The 23,742-nt window shown below is 41.1% G+C and overlaps 1 protein-coding gene across 14 annotated transcripts in view; it reads right to left on the bottom strand.

Annotated features, from left to right (window-relative positions):
- GRIP1 (glutamate receptor interacting protein 1) overlaps nt 1-23,742 on the bottom strand; it is a 315,500-nt gene that overhangs the window by 87,997 nt on the left and 203,761 nt on the right. The gene's annotated exons all lie outside the window — the stretch shown is intronic.

Genomic DNA, 23,742 nt, shown 5'->3' with positions numbered 1-23,742 from the left:
CTTGTTTGTATTTAATGTGAAACCAATCTGTGGGTTAATGCAAATGCCTGAGTTCTGGAGATGAGATGGTACTGATGTCATGAACTGGCAGGACAGCATGGAGGAGGAGAGGTGTAGCCATGACTGGGACACACCAGGGCAAGCTGAGGATGGAGAAGGAGAGGTTGGTGTAGAAAATACTCACAGGATGGCCACCGATGGTGAAGGGATGGGGGTCAGTGCACAGGAACCAGAGCAGCAGGACCCATCACCAGAGCCAGAGGAGCCCCTGTCTCCCCAAACATGGCGGGCTCTGAGGCATAAGGAGCAGCAGGAGGAAGACTCGAGGAGACTGAGGCAGACATGGGCCAACAGCCCAACTTCCTAGCTGGCCAGGTGGGGCTCGCTAGCTCTGGGAGGAGGTGTGTGATTCCTCAGCTAAACAAGTAAGCTGAGGACAGGTGAGGGTCACCTGCCTCATCAAGCCCAGATGCTGCAATCAGCATGCAAAGCACAAAAGGGAAGCAGAGCTGAGGTGACTGGTCTGTTCAAATTCCCATGTTGGTTGGTCCAGGGAGCTCTTTGAAGATGTGGCTTGTGTGGGACTGACCTCTAGGTGCCCTGGCCTCTAGATCAGCTGCTGAAGTGGGAACCTGGCCTGGCTGGACTTTGGACTTATTAGCCTGCTGGACTGTGCACTAGCTTTGGCAGTGGAATTGTGTGTGCCAGCGGGACTTGCTGCCAGGTACCCATGGTTCAGGACAACTGGCAGCCCAGCAGCTGGGGGAAAGTTTAGGGGAGATTTTTTTTTTTTAAAAGGAAAACAGTGGGCAGCGAAAGGGTTAAAGATCATACATTCTTAAGTGCCCCATCCTTAAGTGGTTTTTTATTTTAAAGTGGCATCAGGCCCAGTGGCATGAGTTTGTGCACAGTGTGCAGTTTTGCTTAGAGTTCTTAGAGATGTACGCGGTGAAAGAGCAACACATATTACCGCAGATTGTGTAAACTTTTATGTTACATTACTCGCAACCCCCTGGCCTTTCATTTTAAAATCTTGCTCTTTTATTCAGTTACCGAAGCAGGATAATATACTTGTACAGCAGCTATGTTTCAGTAACAATAAGGGAATTCTTCTTTAAATTTGGGTGCATGTTCCTTTAAATTCTGAAGGATCTATTTTTTAAAAAGCTACCGGTATTTAAGTCCAATCTCAGAATGGCTGGACAATGCTATACCTGGGGAGGTAGCACTGAGGCACCCTAACTCTGCCAAAGAATACAAAGGATCAATAAATTTGTCTGAGGAACTGAATAGTGTTTAGACCACTTCCTCAATAAGCAGTAAAAAAAACAGAAAATTAGATTCCATTCTGGTTCTCAAGTAGCTCTTAACATACCATCAAATAAATCCATTTGCATTTTTTCCCTTTGAACCTGGAGAACCAATTAGTTTTAACCATATGCATATTTACATGCTTTAAAAATAAGTGAATAAGGCTATCAAAGACTAAAGTTATCTCGGGTAACATCCCAAGATGCGGCAAAAAAGCAGTAGTTTAATAATAATAAAAATTCTTTTGACTAGCCCACTTGAGGTTTCATTTCCATTTACTGATTACAGTATTTATCACTTGTTACATGTAGGTTTGCTTTTGGAAATTACTTCAAAGTGGGAAGGCCATTCGTTTTTATGCAACACAGAAATGCAGCTTGGTGAGAATTACTTAAAATCACACCCCAGATAAAAAGCACCACAAAAGGTTAATACAGCCTTTCTCCCCTCTCATAACCATGCTTCCTATACCATATCCCACTTAGGCAGAGTGTGCACTGTCTCATGTCACCACCTTACAAACAACATTTCACACGGGTTGCAACCCTTGGGCTGGATGGCTTTAGGGGAGGTGCTCCTTGGGCCCAAAGTCATTCAGAGCTTAGTACACCAACAACACCATGAATTGGGTCCATTAGCTTGCAGGCAAGCTGGTGCAGCATTTCGAAGACTGAAGTGAGGTGATCCCCTCTTGCAATCCCTTGCAGCAGCTCAGCTGTTGCGTCCTGCACCAGCTGCAGCTGCCTGTATAAGGTTGCAGAGGGTCCTGGCTGGCAAATATTGGAAACAGAAGGCTGAATCAGATGGACTTTGGTCTGCTCCAGTTCATTATCCCTGCTACTGACACTGCTACTTATTTGTCACTTTTAAATCAACAGAAGTTAGATTAGATGGATCACTAATGCCTGTTTTTTAAAGACTTAGTAACTGAATGAATTTTCCAAAGTTGCCACTGACTCTATAAAATGGTGAAGTTTGAAACCAAGTCTCTTAGACCTACACCCATCTAGTCACTAGAACATGGATAGGGAACCTGTGGAACTCCCAGATGTTGCTGGACTCTGACTTTCATCAGTCCCAGCCAACATGGCCAAAGGTGAGAAATGATGGAAGCTGTTGTTGTTGTCGGTATCTGTCAGTTGAGAGAGAGAGCGGAGTGCGCCTCCAGAGGTTAGCAGTAGCTGGGGTGCAAGCCTAGGCAGTGTGTATGGAGGTCCTGGGCTGCCCAGACAACAAGACACCCCCCCTCAGCCTCACAGATGTGGTCCAAAGGAAAGCAGCTTGGTTGCAGGAGTTGCTGGAAGGAGATGTGCAAGGGGCCATTTGACTCTGGATTTGTGTAGAAGTTATTCCTTAGCCTTTTCTTCTCCCAAATATATCCAACAAGGCAACAGAGGTTTAAGGCCAGAGTTTTCCTTCTCCTAGATGGGCTACCTTCCTGGGTTGATGAACCCCACCTGCCCCTCACTTCCCTCTGTAGCACATGCAGAAACAGCCTTCTTGACTGTTGGTCCCACTATTGGTCTCATCCACTCAATCTGCCAAAGTCTGTCTTTGCATGCAGGGGAAGTCCCTAATTCATCGAGGGTTTGAGACCCATTGGTTTAGCTGGCCAGCCAAAGCCATTCCCACAGTGTGGCCACTGTTGCATGCTGACAGCTTCTAGGAGCCACAGGTGACAGGTAAGTGCAGGATGGGAACCAAGGTTGGACCCCAGTAGGAGCACAATGTGTTCCCCACCAAAGGTACTACCCCTCCCCTAACAATATCTGGAGGGCCACGGGGTCTTCAACCCTGCACTAGAACATACTGATTAGTAACAGTAATTGCCTAAGCAAACTAAATGTCCAATCACCAAGGAAAAATAATATTTATTTAGAGGAGCATGCGCACACACATGCACACACAATATATATAGTCAGTTTACCTCCCTCACTTCCAGAGGGCTCATACAGCAGGTGTCTACATCTACTACTACAGTGGGAATAACGTTTATTATGTATATGCGTTCCTTGAGCTGCATTCATTACATGAGTAGATTTTTTTTTTTAATTTCCTTTGGCTGAGAGATTAGACAGCCTGTGATAAACAAACAATTTCCAGCAAGTCATTATGCTATTCAGAGGCAACTGCTGTGCCAGCAATTCCCTTAACTCAGCGACTACAGGAAAAAAAGCTTTCTGTGCATCATAATTGTATTTTCTGCTGGTAGAAAGATATGAATGCAAGAAAAACACTTCTGGATCTAGCTAGTAGTTGCCCATCTAGTCCAGCATCCTCTTCTCACAGTGGACAAACAGATGCCCATAGGTAGTAGTCAAGCAGGACTGAGCACAACAACACTGTCCTCTCCTGCAGTTTCCAGCAAATGGTATTCATGGAGGCAGAGTACAGCCATCACAGTTAGTAGCCATTGACAGTCTCGTCCTCCATGAATTTATCTAATACTCTTTTAAAGCAATACAAGTTGGTTGCCATCACTGCCTCAGTAATGGATGCTTTAGCTGAGATCCCTGAATTGGGGTCCCTTCCAACTCTAGAATTCTATGATTCTTAGTGAATTCCGTAGTTTAACTATGCACTGTGTGAAGAAGCACTTTTCTTTTGTTCACCCTGAATCTTCCAATATTCAGCTTCACTGATTCTATGAAATGTGATTCTATGAAACAGAAAAGATTTCAGCAGGCACTGGAAAAGAAGAAACCTCCTCCCTAGCATGGAAGTTGCTCCCCACCCCCAGCTGCCTCATACTGGTTAACATCTTTATCAAGCTATCCACTACAACCCCAAGGTCTTGCTCCTGGCCAGTCACCACCAGTTCAGACTCCATAAACCTATATGTGAAACTAATATATTTCACATGTCACAGCTCTGGGATAGCTCAGTTGGTAAGAGCATGAGAATCTTAATCTCAGGGTCGTGGGTTTGGGCCCCACCTGGGGCAAGAAAAATCCTGCATTGCAGGAGGTTGGACTAGACAAGGGGAGGGCAACCAAGATGATAATGGGTCTGGAAACCAAGCCTTATGAGGAACAGACGAGGGAGTTGGGCATGTTTAGCCTGGGAAAGAGGAGACAGAGAGGAGATATGACAGCCATCTTCAAATATCTTAAGGGCTGTCACACGGAAGGTGGAGCAAGCTTGTTTTCTCCTGCTCCAGAGGGTAGGACTCGAACCAAGAGGTTCAAGTTACAAGAAAGGAGATTCTGACTAAAAATCAGGAAGAACTTTCTTATGGTAAGAGCTTTTCGACAGTGGAACAGGCTTCTACAAGAGGTACTAAGTTCTCCTTCCTTGGAGGTTTTTAAGCAGAGGTTGGATCTGTCATGGATGCTTTAGAGTTGATATTCTTGCAATGCAGGTGGTTGGATTAGACAACCCTCAGGGACTGTTTTAACTCTACAATTCTAATGATTCGAAGTCCATTGACACAGAAGTATGTGTGCTGCTCTCTCCATATGAAACTAGAACTGTTGCAATATGATCTGCTAAACTGAGATGGATTACCCTGGAGGCCGTCGTCAAATAAAACTGGTTTTATTCTAAGCACACTATAACTGTCCGCTGTGAAACAGTGTAGCCTTCTTATTCAGGCCTAGCTGGCAAGGACTGGCTGGAATCATTTCTCCATGTTTTTTGTTTTTTTTTAACCCCTTCTTAAAGGGGCAGCTTACTATTCCAACTGCTCCCCTTTGAACAACTGACTTAACAGCCATTGCATCTAACTGGGAAAACTAAATTATGAAACAAATCATATAATTATATATACATGTCAATATCATTCATTTATAATTCATAATAGCCTTTGTGGAGCTCTTTACAATCACGTTGCTCTTTGTAGCACTATCTCAGGCTAATGCTGCAAACTTTTCTGGTGGATGGTTTGTCTATAGGAGAGTGTTCAAAATTCTAATCCTGGTAGGTTTCTGGTGTCCTTTTTTCTGGAACAGATTTAACCCTTTGCCTCTGCTGTGATCTAGTTCTGTATTAGACAGCAGAATCTTTTCTTCCAATGTCAGTAGCAGATATGGTCCCTCAAAATCAGATTGGGGCAGTAGGTAACCCCCTCCCCACACTCCCTATTAACTTTGTTAAAGCTACACATGTAATACCTAATTGCATGAATGACATATTGTCTTGTTTTGCCTTAAGGCTGTATGAAGTTAACCTCTGACAGTTTCATTGTTAGACAAGCTTGGGAGGTAGGGCTCAGGGTAGTTTCTCCCCCTTCCAAGGAAAAAGCCTGATGCACAGCCTTCAAAGCTTAAAGAGATGATAGCTCTTTAAAGCGGGAAGGAAGAAGTGGGAGGCTTATCTGGTCACCATAGGCGAACAGGTTATTAATTATTTGCAAACATGCTCTTTTAAGTCACAACACAGGGCTACATGCAAATATCCACATGAAGCAGCTCTTCTCCTTATTTGTGCCCTTTGTCACTAACATGTAACTACACACCCATACTTTATTGTTAGCTGCAGTTCTTGGGACCCTCCATCATAACACAGGTTTTACTTATTTTAAAACACACTCAAATCCTTTACCTCTCTTCCAGGTATATGTACTGGATTTGAAAGCAAGTTTCTTAATATTATATAGAATGATATCACACCCAAAGACTTTTCATGAGCCAAATGTGATGCTCAACATTGCCAGCTATAGATCTCCAATGCCAATCACAATCTGATTTCTTATATTGGAATCCTTTATCTGCCCAATATTGCAGCTCGGATTCCTCTGCTTTTGGCTCATTAACAACAACAAAAAAAACCCTTTCCTCAGAGTCATCTTTTGAAAATGCCCTCTAGCAAATTTTTCACTTTTCTCTGGAATACAAACCTCTTCAAACTTGCGGTCAGCTATATCATAGCTTACCCTGCTCTCTCAGTGTGACACAGCTTCATGCCATTAAAAATCACCAACTGCTTCTACTCCTGCAATATTCAGGAAGATAGTTACTTTACACTCATCTTTCTCACAACCTTTCGACCTTTTCAAAATGCAGTATATTTTCCAAAACTCTGCAGCGTTTCCTGAAAGCATCAGTTCTTGGGGGGGATTCAGGTACTCTATCTTTCGAGCGCTTTTTATTCTTCACAATAATTGTTCTTTTGAGTTCAAAATTTGACACTTCACTCCCAATACCATGTTATGTTCTGCTCAACTCAATTCAAGTTGATTAAACTACAGAAATTCAAATTAAACAAGTTTCAGTTTTTGGCTGTAATAATGCTATGTCTGGATTGGTAATATTGATCTGATTTTTCTATGTGTGTGTTTGTCCATACATGAGCACATCAATGTTTCCCATCCACAGTAGCAGGCAGTGCTGGATGGGATGTTTGTGAATCATTCTATGTTGTCCCTTCCTCAATTATTACTTCACTGCCCTCCATTAACATATAATCAGGGATATTTTTTTCCATTCGGAACTCGGCGGAACTCAGTTTTGGCACCTCTCAGATGAGCGCCATTGCCACTCTAAGAGAACAAGAAAGTGTTCATGGTGAGTTCTGGCACCTCTTTTTCTAGAAAAATAACACTGTGTATAATACATTCTTTCCAACTGACCATGCATGCAGGTACTGTATGCATGTGATGTACAAAGACATAGATCTAGTGCACGCACACTCAAGTAGTACACAAGAGCAAACATTTCTCATAGGCAAAACAGAAGGTAGTGTATTTCGGTAGGACATGGAAATTAGGAAAGAAGAGCAGAGAGGAAGGATGATAAGGATGGTCATGGTTGTGGTGGTAATAACAATGAGGATGACAACAATAATTGTCCTCCACTACCTCCTTCCAGTTTGTGTATAGAAGAAGAAGAAGAAGAGTTTGGATTTGATATCCCGCTTTATCACTACCCGAAGGAATCTCAAAGCGGCTAACATTCTCCTTTCCCTTCCTCCCCCACAACAAACACTCTGTGAGGTGAATGAGGCTGAGAGACTTCAGAGAAGTGTGACTAGCCCAAGGTCACCCAGCAGCTGCATGTGGAGGAGTGGAGACGCGAACCCGGTTCACCAGATTACAAGTCTACTGCTCTTAACCACTACACCACATTGGCTCTCTCAATAGCTTGCCTTTGACACATACACCAGAAAAGGAGAGGAGGGGTGAAATCTATCATTTGTTTTAACAGCATATGTAATTGTTCCCCCCAAATGTCCAGAAGATTCAAGGTCCAATTGAGCCCTTTCTGATAATGTGACTGCATAAAAAATATCCACCACCTTCTCATAGATGGTCAACAGAGAACACACCTGAAAGTTGGGGTCCTCAGAAAGAAAATTGCCGAGGTAGGAAAGAGTGATGAAAGAGATCGCCCGCCAAAAATGCCACTACACATAAACCTCCCATAAAAATACATGTTGCTACAGTGTTTCCACTCTTGCACTGAAGTCAGTTTTGTACTGCATTTATTTTTCTTATCAGATTATTTGTGGATCAGCGGGGGTGGGGAGAGGTTTAAATGGGAGTGGGATTGAGGTGGACAAGGTCTGCAAATCACCATGTATACATACGCTAGGTATATAGCAACTGTCTGCTGTAAAGCAGTTTAGACTTTTTCTAAATCAGTTGGATCAGGCACTGGTCACGTGTATTAATACAAACTGCCTTTCTTAAAGGAGCAGCTTATTCTCCTAAAACTCAAAGCCTGTAAGGTAGAAATTATGTGCACAGCAGTGCCATAAGTTCTCTTTAGCCTTAAGGAAGTTGATAAAGTGGTAAATACAAAAAAATAGTTTTGTGGCATCTAAAAGGCTAACAAATTTATATAGTCTTTATGGTGCCACAATACTCTTTTCTGCTACAATAAATTAAACAGCAACCACACTGGAAATTGTAAAGGTGGTACATGTCAAGGAAACATTAAATCCAATCCCATTCAAGTGCTGGAAACTGACCAGTGTAGCATCTCTGATAGGTGCTTCTTCAGCTTCAGCTTAAAAAGTTAATATCCAATATACAAAGCAGTCCACTACCTCCAGATGCAGGTTAAATGACACATGCCACCAAGATGACGGGTGGCACAAGCCTAGGGTCCTAGAGCATGTTCTAATGCCTAGGCTTGTGCAATCAGTCATCTTGTGCCTGCCCAAGCCTGAGACTCCTGATAAAATGGGATAATGGATATTTCGCAACCAACCTATACAAAACTTATACAGTCCATGACACTGGGTAGATTAGTTTGAGTCAAATGTCTGAACTGGCCCTTAAGAATGCTGTGGAAGTGGCCTTGAGATCTTTGAGAGACATTTATGTTAAGTGAGATGAAGGCCAGCTGTCTAATTAAGTGGTGGGGTGAGCTCCTGTTGTTCGGTCCCAGCTCCTGCCCACCTAGCAGTTCGAAAGCACGACAAGTGCGAGTAGATAAATAGGTACTGCTCTGGTGGGATGGTAAACAGTGTTTCCGTGTGCTGCTCTGCTTCTGACCCGGAAGCTGTCTGCGGACAAACGCCAGCTCCCTTGGCCTATAGAGCGAGATGAGCACTGCAACCCCAGAGTCATCCGAGACTGGACCTAATGGTCAGGGGTACCTTTACCTTTACCTTTACCTAGCTGCAAATATCTTAATAAAGACAATGCTGGGCATTTTCTCCTTAACTCATCAGTTTCTTCCACGAACTACATAATTTTGCAGACAGTAATTTCGGAATATGTATTCAAGTGCCTGCTCAGTGCTAGCACTAATATTCATGGAAATATGCAAAGCCATGGTAGTAATATCACATTTTCCACAGAAAACTCTGCATGGTGTCTTGATCAAATAAAGAAAAGCACACATTTAAAGAGGAAATTTCTTGCCCTTAATGTTTGCAAAGTGCTATGGAGATTAACCAAGTAGGATAAATCACTAAATATTATATGCTCATGAAGTGGATGAAATACCAAAGCAAAAATAATTTATGATGACATTTTCCTGAAATCTGCTGAAAAATTGCCTGTGTGGGAAGAGTCTGAAACTGCAATGGAGCCAAATTTTCCCAGACAAATGTTAAAAAATATTGAGAACTGTGCTTTTGAATTTGTAAAGCTCTAAAGCATTGCTAATAATTTGACCACTGTTACTACAACATCTCGAGTACACCGGAGAAAGAAAGAAAGGAATGAATGTACAGCAGAGCATTTCTTTCAAATGTGTAATATACATGGCCTGAATTATCTGCTTCATAAACCTGCAAAATGTCAACAATCTGTTATGCACGTAAATTGCCCCTTTTCACTCAGGCTTGTCAGGGAGTCTGTGGGCAAATCATCAATGAAGTGATCAATCACATTCCATTCAGTGGTTCAAAGACTCCCATTTTAAATTGCTAGTGGCTCACAATGCATTTAAAACAGTTACTCTCAATAGCACATTTACAAACCAGCTTCTATCGTGGTTCTTTGGTTGCCATTTCCAGTTTAATTTCAACATTGCTGTAGTTTTAGATTGGAGCGAGCTCTGCTTACTAATTTCTTGCGCCTAATGTAGAGATATCAACTTATTTTTTTAAGGAAAAGTTTTGTTTTACACATTCTTGAATGTAAAGCATCAGCTGTCAGAAAGTAGGATCAGCTGTCAGAAATAGTGGAAAAGGGAGGTCATGGCACCTTCAAGTAGAAAGCACACACACCACACACTTGGGAAACAGCAGGTATTTTTAACTCACAATTTTAACTGTTGCATAGGTTAACTATACAGTGGTACCTTGGTTCTCAAATGCCTTGGTACTCAAACCCCTTGGTTCTCAAATGCCAAAAACCTGGAAGTAAGTTTTCAGGTTTTTGAACGTTTTTCAGAAGCCGAACGTCCAATGCAGTTGTCAGCTATTGTTTCTGTGGCGCCTGCACCATTCAGAAGCTGTGCCTTGGTTTTCGAACATTTCAGAAGTCAAACGGACTTCCAGAATGGATTAAGTTTGGTGCTTTTGTTTTTGCTATTTATTTTGCGTTTTTGTTTTTGAGGCTTTCAGTCCAGCTACTGATTGATTGATTGATTGATTTATTGATTGATTGTGCAACTGCATAAATGGATAAAAGCCCCCCATCCAAACAATGACTATCATCAGTGCAGGTAAGAAAAAATAATAATTTTAATTTTTTATCATCAATTATTGCTTTCATTTTATGGATCAATGGTCTCGTTAGATAGTAAAATTCATGTTAAATTGCTGTTTTAGGGGTTGTTATTAAAGGTCTGGAACAGATTAATCCATTTTGCACTACTTTCTATGGGAAAGTACACCTTGATGTTGGAAGGCTTTGTTTTTGGAACAGACTTCCAGAATGGATTAAGTTTGAGAACAACAATGGATTAAGTTTGATGTTTTGATTTGTATACTTTTAAAATAATTTTATTTGCAAACCACTCTGAAAGGTGATGTTGCGTTGTGGTACAGGAATTCCTTAAGAAATACAATTTAAAATTTGTCATATAGTTCAAATAACCTTTATTTATTTGCTTGTTTGTTTTCTTTTAGCACCAAATAACTGCAGAAACGTAGCACGAACAACTGCTGCTGCTGAATGAAGCTCACTTCAGCAAATCATCCAATAAAAATGGTAAGTCTATTAAAATAATAATTTTACACCTACCAAGCTTAGGTGATTTCACATTCTATCAATATTTACCTTTTATCTGTTGAGGAAAGTTCCAATGTTCCCTAGATGATTTTATCGCAGAGTGATAAATACAAATTTTATAGGGCCATAGCTGACAACACTGTAGGATTCAGTGTAGTGCTAAGGCAATAATTCCACCAGTGTAAGCATTTTTGCTTGCCTAACAGAACAATCCTCTCTTCTCCTCCCAGTTATGGGGTTCTCCAGGGAGTATTTGAAGAAGACATGGGTCATGCATGGGACAGGGGTATGTGGAGCAAACTCGGTTCCTTTGTGGGAGTCCGCTGTGGGAGTTCCATTAGCACAGGGATGTCCAACTCCCAAGAGACTGCGATCTACTCCCACTATAAAAATACTGCTAGTGATCTACCCATTAGATTGACTAAAGTTGTTGAGCTTTTTGGGGGGGAGACTTCACCAAAGTTATTAACCCACGTGATCGTCCGGGATCAACCAGGAACACCCTGCGATAGACCGGTAGATTGCGATCGACCAGTTGGACACCTCTGCACTAGCAGAATGGGTTTGCTGAATCATATCAAGATTTGGAGCTGAAGCAAAGTCCTAAAATGAGAAGTATCTCGAGAGTCTAGGTATATTTGTAACAGCAGTACTAGACATTAAGGGAGTATAGGGGCACACTTTTTAAAAAACTTAAAAGTCAGAACATTAATACATCAAGAAACACAGTTGAAACCAACCACTATACGCCTGGATCTCTTGCTTGGTATTCCACCAGAGCAATGGCCAGAAGCTTCAGCTGACAGAATTGGAAGCTGAAAATGTATATATGCATTTGATTTTCCACATTCAGTATGTCAGAATGTGACAAGGTATTTAATTCTGGTAATCATTATTTTGTAAAATACCTACTGTGAAGAAATCCAGAAGTAATAGGCAGGCGTGCCAAATGTGAAATTTTTTTTAAAAAATGTTATTGTGTCAGGAATTAGGTGGGCAGGTGAAGCATTAGCTCTGCTGCATGAATGCTCTTTGTGAAGGAATGCAGTTTGGAGCTTCTGCAGCGGCTGTAAAGTGTTTCCAGGTTGTAGACCATTCTCATCCACCCAGGCTGGACATTGGACCCTCTTAAGCATGAAGACAACCTTTCTATTTATGCCAGAAGTTCACCCGGGCAACAACAGTCTTCCAGGCTCTGGTGTGTTCTGCTATGACACACAAACATACTGATCTGACCCCTGGTGTACTCTATCCTGGTGCTAGGCTTCACCCCAACAGGTGCCTACAGCTAAGCCCTGATACTTTGCCGAAGTAGCCACTGCTGCCACACAGTATTTCATTACTGAAAGCAAATCTTCTAGGTGTTCAATTAGCTCCCAGCGATAATGCTTATTGTTTCCTTAACTGTAACAGAAATCCACTGAGACCTGGAAATAAAAAAGTTAATTAAAAATTGAATGAACAGACTACAAGGATCAAGCAAGGCCTGTTTCCTTTACAGACAGAGAACAGCAACAGTGATGCAAAATGCAATGCAAATGAGATGCGCGTTGTCGTTTTTTCTTCAGTAAATGAAGGAGCAAAAATAGCTTTATTTTTAAGCACCTAATTAATCCAAAACTGGATACCATTTCAAATGTGATTAAATTGCCAGAACCTGGTATGCAAAGCAATAAAACAAGCCCTTCACTAATGAACCATATTGGAGGTGAGTAAAATATAAAAGGAAGAAGATGGATCTTCCTCAGGAGAAGCCAAACCACTAGGAGGTGATTGCGCACAGTGCACTACTTTGAAAGTTTTGGCAGGGCGGGGGAAGCATTTTTGTTGCAGCCATGTATGAAAGGAATTTGTCTATTCCAGAACCACGTTGGAAGACATACTGCTACTGCTTCTCTGTAACAGTACCAGGTGGAAAAGGACAAAGGAAAAGGACTGGAAAAGCACAGATACAAGGCTGGATATCAACGTTGGGTTTCCAAGCTTCAGCCCTCCACAAATTAGAAGGAAGAAAAAATAATAAGCACAAGAGAAGGCAACTTATAAAACAAATACAGACCATTTCCCATTAAAATTAAGCACAGAATCTACTTTTATTCGGAAGAACCAAATGTACCAACATGTGATTTGTTGACATTTTTTTCTTGAATCTTGCTATAATCCAAACTTACACTATCTAGTTCAAAAGCGGTTTATTCTGTGGTCTAAAGTCTCCTTGAGTGTGCAGAACTCATTTAGCAAGTATATTTGGATCCTGGGTTTGCTTAATGCCACATTAAACACATACTATTCTATATTTTTGCTGATAGAACTAACTTTGCTACTCTTCTAGCATTAATTTCCCTGCAGTTTAATTTTCTACATATGTTATTATATTGCTATAAGTTTGGTGGGGGTAGGCTGTATGCCTGAGCCCCCGTCTAATTCCTACATCCAGCAAGGATTCATTTCATGGAATATCCAGGCTAGCTTCCTGGTTGAGGTCATTGTCTTCTAAGTATGGGCCTTTAAGGAAGTGGCTCTGTGCCAGAGAGCAAATAGGTGCCCTTCTCTCAACTCACTGGTAGTTAGAAAGACAAAGGCTAGAGTTGAGAGGGTACTAGAATTAGCAGGCAGCCGAGAAAGACAGAACCATACTTGATTCCTGTTTGAATCTAAGGCTGTGGTTATGGGATAAGCAAGACCCTCTTGGGGTGTTGGAGCCCCTCCATCATAGGCTCAGGTTGTATATATGTATAAATAAACCATATATCATAAAGACGCCACAGTCTCCGCGGTCTCTAATTCCAAAGGAAACCAAACTAGGAAATCCATGGAATCTCATAGCACTTAGAGAATGGGGTGACATGCAGCAGTGTATGTATGTCAGAAAAGTTTCCCTAAATTTTCTTAACTTTTTCCTCAAGTTCCTTTTTTTAAAAAAAGCTCCAAAAGTGGCAACTTTATTTTGGCAAATGCCACTTTTCATCTACCACATGAAAACACAGGAGTGCTAACCTGGAAAATACAACTGTGAACATTCTAGTAAATGGGATCATCGTCATTATATTTTGCTTATGGTTATTATAGCATGAACTGTTAATGACTTACTCAGCTCCATTTGGAAATCTTGGCTTAACCCACAAAGAAGTGCCATCACAGCTAAAAACTGACCCGTTTCAAGAATCCTGTTAAAGCTATGTTTCTCAGGGTGTATTTTAGCTTACAGTCCCTCCATCTGCGTTAAAGTCCAGGTGTAATGATCCATGTGTTTTCAGCTCTTCGCAGGAATTTGTCTTGGATTCAGAAGTCCAAAGTGGTTCCTCCAGTCAGACAATGCCATAATCCTGCTACTCCCTAGGATTCACCCAAAGAGTTTAGCAGTAAAGCTGACAGAATCTGTGACTATAGAAAAGGTTTTACAATTCAGCTTATGTACTCAGCAGCTGGACATTTGGCAGCAAAATTTTTAAAAAAGGTTTCTATACCTCTTTTCTTATTCCAGGCACATATGCAATTTATTTATGCCAATGCACCAAAGTTATGGAGCAACACTGTACAGTTCAGTAGTCTCACAAATGATACTCTGAGCTTGTGAAATGTAACTCCATGAATGTAAATGTAGCTCCCGAATGTTATATCTGTTTGGCTATTTTAATAACCGCTCATTGTTAATTTTAAACATAGCAGCTGCTTTTATTATCTTCTACAGAATTTCGCTTCGGAACTGAATCGAGCCAGCAGTCTAAATTTAATAAGGTTATGAGCAAACAGAGCAATGCATAACAGATAGTCTGCTTTCAAGAACTCAGTAGAAATTGCTGGTTGGCCTGTTAAGAATGTATCACTAAAAATCAAACAGAATACTTAAGTGTAGGATTAAGCATATCCTGTTTAATACCCCAAAATCTTAAAGGGGAAATCTATTGCTTTTATCTAAGACAGGCCTGTATTTAAACAGTACTGTAAAATGAAGAACAGTAACATGAGAATGCTGCACTCTGTTTTCCCAGGGTCAGTTCCTTTAGTTCAAAATTGGTCCTGACCACACAGTGAGTTCAGTGCACAGTGCAGCTGGTCTCAAAGACTTGAGCCTGCTGTAGATCTGGAATTTAGGACTTGACAGACTTCAGCTAATAATAATTTACCCGGTGCCCCATAACCAAGTCCCAAACAAAACTGGGGGAAGAGGGAAAGTGAGGGGGACAAACTACAGGAAAACTACATTAACAGCTATATCTTAGCCAACTATAGTGTATTACCTCTTTCCTGCCTTCAAAAATATTTGATGTACACGTACTAATTTTCTTTTATCTGTTTGGTTGGCATCCTTCTGTCCTGGGAGACAATGGAAGAGTGTGTGTTCAGGGGAGAAGTCAAACCACTGGAGAGTTATAGTGCCTGCTGTAGCTGTAGAGACTGATACGGGGCAGAAATGTTTCATTGCAGCTGGAGTATCATAAATTGGTTTGGTCTCATAGTTTTAGGGTTGGGGGAATAGACAGGAAGTGCAGTCTCTGTGCTGCAGAGAAGGGATAGTAGGACTTGTTTGGGGTTTTTGGTAGTGCTTTTTGGGAAAACACATAAAACTTAAAACCAATACATAAAGAAAATAAAACCCAACATTGGGGCAGAAAACAAGTGGTACTTGTAAAAGCTTCCATATGAGTAAAGCTCCCTGGTTCAAGAACTCCCATGTTCCCGGTGATAGGCTGTCTTCACATGAGCTGAATCTGACACCTGGCTGCAATCGTCTTTCAAAATGGGATGAAGTGGGAAGAGACTCTTATTCACCTTGAATGATTTCAAAGTCACATTTCAAAGGCTAAGCTTATTCCGAAAACCTTCTTAAATGCATATTGAAACGAAACATGCGTAAGATGCCATATTTCAGAACAAATAAATAATTCCCTTGAATATCAAACTTTGGTGACTGATTACCTATCACTATGGAAGGCAAAATGCCACAATCCCCAATAAGATAGCAACTTAAAACAATTAGACCCTCAGCTGAAATGCCATAAAATGTATTACCAGGGCCAAAACTGCTTTTTTTTTTAAAAAGGCATTGTCTACATCTGACACACTTATAACTGTACACTTCAGGTAAAGAGAAGTTGGGAAAGACCCATGTGTTTTCCTCATTCATATGCAGCGCACAGCAGCAACATGGGATCAAGTTGCAGAAAAGCAGCTCTGACATGACGGTGTCTCAGGGGAATATGTATGAAGACACTGAGAAGGAAAAGAGGAAATGGCTGGTTATAGTCCAAGTCACGCATTTAATGCCCAAGAGAGCCTTCCTATTACTGGGAATCACTCTGAGATACCTAGGATGAAATTTAGCCCCAAGGGCCATTTTTCTTTCTTTTTTCAATTTTTTATTTGCAAGTGTAACAAAAATAGGGCATTGCCAGCTGAGATTAGCAATGAGACCATCCCATCGATTCTGATTTAAGCATATGGATTGATATAAGCAGTCTATCCTGTTCTAGAGTCATTAGATGATGATGTCAAAGCCAGCACTTTGAATTGGGAATGGAAACTTATTATCAGTCAGTGCATCCGGACCAGGATCAGTATAATATGCTCAAACTGTTTTGTCCTGGTGAGCAACCTTGGTTGCCAAATTCTGTACCAGCTGAATTTTCCAAACCGTCTTCAGAGGAGACCCCATGTATAATGCATTGCCGTAGTTTAACCTAGAGGTTATCACAGTATAGACAACAGAGGTTAGGCTATCCCTGTCCAGATAGGTGTGCAGTTGGGCCATTAGCCGAAGCTGTTGGAAATTCAGGTGGATGGGAAAGTAAAAGGATGTATTTATTTTACCTGTCCCGCTTCCTGAACCTCCCTCTCCCATTTTCTGAACCCTGAACAGCACAACAAGCCTCTTGTTTTAGGCTGGCTTATGTCTTGAACAGAAGCCATCCTGTCAGGGGCTGGTAATATACGGCAACATTTTGTTGTGAGTTCTCACTTGTTATCTACCATTTGCAGATTTTCCCAATGACGTTTTCGTTAAGAGCTAAGACTTTGCTTCCTGCTCTACTTTGCTAAACAGTTAAAATTCAAGCAGCTCACATTTTGTCAACATCTTAACTTGCAAACGAGCTGTATAATTTGTAGATGAATCTTATCACTGGTGTAGAATCCATGTAGATGCCAGACAGTTCAATTAGGTAATAGATTTTCTGTACAGCCAAACTAATATTGAACTTATCATGTCAATGGGAATACCAAGTTCTGCAGTATTTGAATAGCTCCCAGAACCCAGGTACCAGGTATGTGCATCAGCTCTGTATGTACTCCAAATAACAAGGTGAATTGGTGCAGTTTAGGTCATGATCTCATGTTCACTAGTCAGATCAGGCCATTAGCAAGGCATCTTGAGGTAACCAGGGACCCCCCCCCCCCATGCTGCTGGGTTGCTCTATGGCCTCATTTTTCCAGAAGTTAAATGCATGACCTTCCCATCCCTCCTCCTGACACCTTTTCTTTTCTGAGGTAAAAAACACACGCTGACTCATGAATTCCCAGAGCTTGACAGAAGAGGAGGTGGAGAACTTTCATTTTGACAGGCAGGTTTACCTCTTTATCTTAGGGATTTTTTTTTCAAAATAGCCCCAATCACAGTGACATTGCTGTGAAAGCAGGGTGTAAGCAGTGGATTTAAACTACTGTACTGGGGTGGTCCCCTTGTTTTCCTAACAAACAATTGAAAATCATATTCTCTCTTTTCTTCTGCATGAGGAAGGGAGGGGGGAAAGAAAAAATGCTGACTTTTCTGGTTTTTAAAAAACTAAGATAAAATCACCTAGTACAATAGCCCCTAGGCATACATGCCCAATTCTCATACCAATTTTCGCCCCCCACAAACAACAATTTCTATTTTTCTGCTCTGAAATACTAAACTTTCTCTTTGAGGGAGAACTGCTATGCCCATTTTTCTGACATTTGGAAAACTTCATCCATTCATAAGGCTTGGCCATGTCTGTGATTTGCAACCCACTCTGACAAGAAATTAGACGGTTAGAAACTTACAAAAAAAAAAAAAAAACATTTTAAATCTCCCCTGAATGATCCATCCCCTGGGTGGATCTGCCTGAAATTCTGCTACCTGAATGCACCCAGGAAGGGCTTCTTTGCCTGCAAATTTCATCCACTTATGTGACAAGAGGGGAAAATACAACTATTTTCAGATGCCTTGTTCTACTCAATGGGGTGAAAGAGAGTGTTGGGTTTAAAAGAGCAGATTCAGACACAAATAAAAATTGAATCAGAATGTCAAAGAGCAGATTCAAAACAGAAGGGACTGCACTGCTTCCAAATGCTACAGCTACAGGGCGAAACTTGTGGTAGTTGCATACACCATCTGTTTTTGCATTTGATCACTTACTGAAGGACTGATTCACTTCATACACTCTCTAATCTTGTTCTCTCTTCTCTTTTTGAGATTCTAGGAAATATAATTAGAGTGCCCTTTGGGAATGTCTGTGTGTGAGACAGAGAGGGTGCATGCACAAACTGTTTATTGAAAAGAGCAAGTGTAAGAATATAGGCTTTGATTTGGAATCGTTGCAACTAGTTTGTTGACCATTCACACATAAAAACTGCAATCTAGGTTCAGGGTCTTTGAAATGTCTGTCTTGTAAAGTTTCCTATTGACCAAATAAGCTTAGGAAGCTGCCATTGACCTGCATTCAATAAGGAACAAAGTGCAGACAGTATAGCCCAGGAGGTTTGTTGCCATAGCAACGTGTCTCAGAAGTCAATGACCTTTTGCACGAGAAGGTGTTTTTAATAGGAAGGTACTAAATTAATATATCCCATAAGTAACAAATATCACACTGAGGCCACAAATTATTTCAGCCAGGGAAAACTGCAAGGTATGAGTAAAAAAAGAGAGTGTAAACAAAGGTTTATAAGTTGTATGAAGCAATAGTGTTTCTCCAGCCATGGCCATCTGACTATCCACTGAGGCAAAAAATAAAATAAAATAAAATAAAATACTTCCATTGATTGGGAGGCAAGCTGCAAAGAAAAATATTGTTGCATTGCAATCATTTTTGCTTTCATTTTTCTTATTGTACCTGTATTATTAGTCCACACTTGGCTTTAATCATGCTGCTTTTAATTCAGATTCAGATTTGGATCCTGAGAAGTGTGAATGGAATTCTGCTCACACAATGAGACTTTCTTAGCTCCTCAACTACCACTCATGAGGGTTGAGGAACCCTCTACTGTATAATGACATTGGTGGCTGCAGAGAGGGGAAGAAATAATAAGAATCCAGGGAGGCTGCTTTGCTCGAGTAAAAATGCTTTTCTGTTGGTGCAATACACCTGTGGATTCAAGCTAGTATTTATTTGAATTTATAGCCCAACTGACTCAATAGATTCAGAGCACTTGGCAGCATTTTAATGCTAACAAAAGCAAAATATTGTATTTTAATGTATTTAACATATTTAAAACATTAGAGGTAGTAAATCAGCTAACAAAAACTTGCATATTGCGTCTAAATGATACTGCTGCACATTACGGTTTTAATTGATACATGTTATGGCTTTAATATGTATTTACTTGAGCTTTGTAAGATAGAAACAGATCTTTATTTCACTCCATTTATCATAAAAAAATGTACCGTGGTGAACTGTGACTAATAAAACGATTTCCATTTCACACACTGAGGGTTGAAATTGAATACCACTAATATAATGGATATCCACTAAGAATGTCACGTGAATTGCTCCTCAGGCTTTGGTATACCAGCAACAAAAATACATTTCCTTAACTGTGAAGCAGCCACCAATAAAACCTTCCTGTGTAACCTCTTTCCATACTTGGCGGCACCAATGTGGCAGTAATTATGTTCACTCATTTTCCTGACATATAAATGGAATGTGCAGAGCAGGAAGAGGAAAGCATCTGCTGGTCCTTGACCCCAGCCTCTATGCAGGAGCCCCTCTCATACGCTGCAGAATGAGCAAATGGCAGTCGTTCCCCTAGATGTCCCTGAATTACAACTCCCATCACTCCCATCCTGGCTAGGAATGATGGGAGTTGTAGTCCAACAACATCCAGGGACCCAAGGCTGAGAAAGGCTGATGTATATATACTATGAGAGTTAAAGATTATGATCAGACATAATTGAAAAGAGTCAGGGCTGGGTAGATATCTCAGCTGAGTCAGGAGCTGGGAACTAGAATCAATGGGACAAACCAGAGGTCAAGATCAACAACTAAGTCAAAGCCAAAGGAAAACATGAGCAAGCCTGAAGTCATGACCCAAAGGCAAGTTGGAATCAAATGGCAACTTGAAGACACGACTGAAGAACAAACCAGGAGACAGAATCAATGAACGAGACAGGACATGGCAGAATCAGCAGAGAAATGGGTCAAAAAGTCCCAAGTAACACTCAACCAAAGGATGCGGGTGGCGCTGTGGGTTAAACCACAGAGCCTAGGGCTTGCCGATCAGAAGGTCGGCGGTTCGAATCCCCGCGATGGGGTGAGCTCCTGTTGCTCAGTCCCTGCTCCTGCCAACCTAGCAGTTCAAAAGCACGTCAAAGTGCAAGTAGATAAATAGGTATTGCTCCGGTGGGAAGGTAAACGGCATTTCCATGTGCTGCTCTGGTTCGCAAGAAGCGGCTTAGTCATGCTGGCCACATGACCTGGAAGCTGTACGCCGGCTCCCTTGGCCAGTAAAGCGAGATGAGCGCTGCAACCCCAGAGTCGTCTGCAACTGGACCTAATGGTCAGGGGTCCCTTTACCTTTACTTTAACACCCAACCAAAAGCATATTCAGTGTATACTGTGTAAAGCCACCCTGCAGATGTAGTCTTGTCAATGCAGTTAGGTACCCTCCTTTTTACATAGTCCCCATAAGCAGAGTTTTTATGAGAATGGATGTGTGTGCGCGCACACAGTCTGTTCAAAGCCTATTCAACACATGCAGGCGAGGGCAGAATTCAAATTCTCTCTCCTTCATGCTGCCCCCACCTGCCCCACACAAGGCTCATTTACTCACCCTCCATGTGCTTTGTGCAAATGTGCTCTAGTACATTTATTGCTACACTAAGCACTATGACTTGGGTCTGTAAAAAAGGGGGCATTTATACCCCTGAAAACTTATTGACAGCAGTCAGCATTGTCAATGTACTTGCTAAGCACAAATGCATATCCTGCTTTTCCTTGTCAGTGCAATCAAACACCTCTGTGAGTACAGTAATTGGGGGGAAAAGCACACCGCACTGCAATAAAGAAGAACAAACTGCAAGCAAGTATTGCTATGAAGACATTTTCATGCTTTCCTCTTCCACAGGAGTCACCGCGATCATTGAAAGACGCTTTAAGATGAAATCTAAAGAGTTTGTGTTACAAACTACGTACACACATGCATAACAGGGTACAGATGGGCAAATTCTCCTTGCTTGGGCTCAATCTAGCAACAGCAGTATGAAACAAAGGTTGGGAGAGTTGCATCTGGCAGGAATGGGACAAGGGCAGCTGTTTGGTATTCAACCCCCAGTCCAAGAGAGGCTTCCTCAGTCCCTGCTTCAGTTTATTCCTGAATATTATACCTGCCCCTGCCCCACAATGGTGAGCAGCAGCAACTTTCATTAGGTTTATTGAAGGAAATGTTGTAGGACACAGTCCCTCCCTTCAGCTTAAGCTGGTTTATAAATCATGCACATGCACTACTTAAGGACCCTCAGATATCAAGGAAGGTTTTGGGATGTGTTGGCAATCTACTGGACCCCCCCCCCCCCAACTATTTTTATGAAATGACAGAAGAAGTCTACTACTGGCAAAAACCCTTTCCTGCTCTGGTAGAATAATTTTTCTCTGCACGCTGACAGTTATAGATAATAACCCGAAATACAAGCAATGAATGCAGCCTAAGTGCAGAACTACTGAAGTCACCAACTGCAGAGTTGTTCTAACAGAGGCAGGTTTGCAGCCCATATTTCTGTTTCAGAAATTGAGGCAATCCAGAAAGGAGCAAAAGAATAGCATCCTTTCCTTCATTCCAATATAAAAGCCTCCATTATCTGTTAATTAATATCCACAAAAATGAAAAACCTGCCCTGAACATCTAGGGTGGTGTGTGTGTGTGTGTGTGTGTGTGTGTGAGAGAGAGAGAGAGAGAGAGAGAGAAGTTTTTAAATTATAAAGGAGATTAATAAATGAGATAAATAGCAATTGTTATATAGCTGTGTGATTATAAGAAAAGGTGAGGTGCTTTGGCTTTTTATGACTTATTTCACTGAAAAATGGGAACATTTGTAGCACAGCTGATCTTTTCAGTGGCTCTGATTTGCTGAAAATAATTTAGTTGACACAAAATGTAGCCTTATGTAGTACTTCTATCTCCACCGTGCAGGAAAATTACAGAAACATAGGCTTTCTATCTCAGATAGGCATCTTAAAATGTGCCTCTACGGAGCTTCCAATGACTTCCACTTTGGCCATGCAGCCTGCAGAGGTATGTGGTTGTAACCACAATTTAAGCCCACAGAAGGCATTATCTATTCCCAGATAAAGAGAATGAAGAAAATTAAACTGGATTCAAATCGCATAAATAAAATAATTTTGACTACTATAATGGCTTGTTTGTATTATCTATCCTCTGAATTCTCTACTGCGAAATCCAAATGATACTGAAGATGGGGGGGGGGAATTGTTTGTTACTAATCTTTATGTTTCTTATTGACTTCTTCCACTATCACTATTTCAAGATTTGCTGACCCGTTGATGGTTGGGGCAGAAAGGTAATATGCTCCCAACCAAAGAGCATATGTTGTCCAAATTAATAATTCCAGTTTATGCCATTTTTTTGCTAGCATTGATTCAACTGCAGTTGTTAACACACTTTCTAGGGATAAGGAACTCAAATAGGATTTACTTCCGAGTATACATACCTAGGACTGCGCACCTTTCAAAATAATTTTCCGCCTCAATTTGTCTAAAATGACTCCACGTAGGAAAGCATTCAAGAAAGTAAATCATGGCAAACAGCTTTTTTCACCATCAGATTCTCATCATACAATATTTGTTCTCTCCTTTTTTTCAGTGTCATGTCTAAAGTATGAAATACATACGATTCAAAGCTTACATGAAACTAAATCCTAGAACAGTAGAACATGGGGACTAAAGTACAGGTATGTACATGAATCGAAGCCTTGATCTTTTATTACTCACAGACTTCCTCAATAGGTCTAAAAAAAGATAAAGAACCAGATCATAAATGGAGAGGAAGAAGCTTCTTGGCTCTTACAAGCCATTTCTGGATTTCAGCATCCGCAACATGGCCACTTCTGAGGGGAAACGTTTTCGTTCTCTTTGCTCTCTTGCTTCTACAAGCAGACACTGGATTAATGTACAATATATAAGTTCAGGACTGGAATGTAAATTTGGCCTGTTTAAAACATTGCAACAACCACCTTCATTTTTCAATATGCAAATGCCTATTTCAGAATGCCCATGGGTATCCTTAATTTGGCAAGGACATAATTTATATTGTAGCTTGCTCTATTACAGCTGAATCTTTCCACACAGCACCAACACCCACCCTTAAATTCAAGCCTTTGGGAGCTTCAGCTTGCACCTGCCATCTATGAAGCCACATGCAACATGAAACAAAGGTTAATGAATCCTTAAACAGACAATTGCAATGTCTCCAATAAGTTGTTTTCACAAACCCTTTATTTGTATGTTATTAGTGAAATGCAAGGCACATGACTGGGATCCCCAGTTACCACTCGGTTACTCTGCCACATAGAACTTTCTTAGAGCCAGCTGAGGTTTGTAAGAAGTGTTCTAGAAACTAGGAAACTCACTACCAGGAATTTTAACGTTAATTGGTCTAATGATGAATAT

Source organism: Lacerta agilis, chromosome 10 (assembly GCF_009819535.1).
Source record: "Lacerta agilis isolate rLacAgi1 chromosome 10, rLacAgi1.pri, whole genome shotgun sequence".
NCBI lineage: Eukaryota > Metazoa > Chordata > Lepidosauria > Squamata > Lacertidae > Lacerta > Lacerta agilis.
Note: the sequence above shows the minus strand (reverse complement) of the source record. Positions and strands in the feature narration are given on the sequence as shown.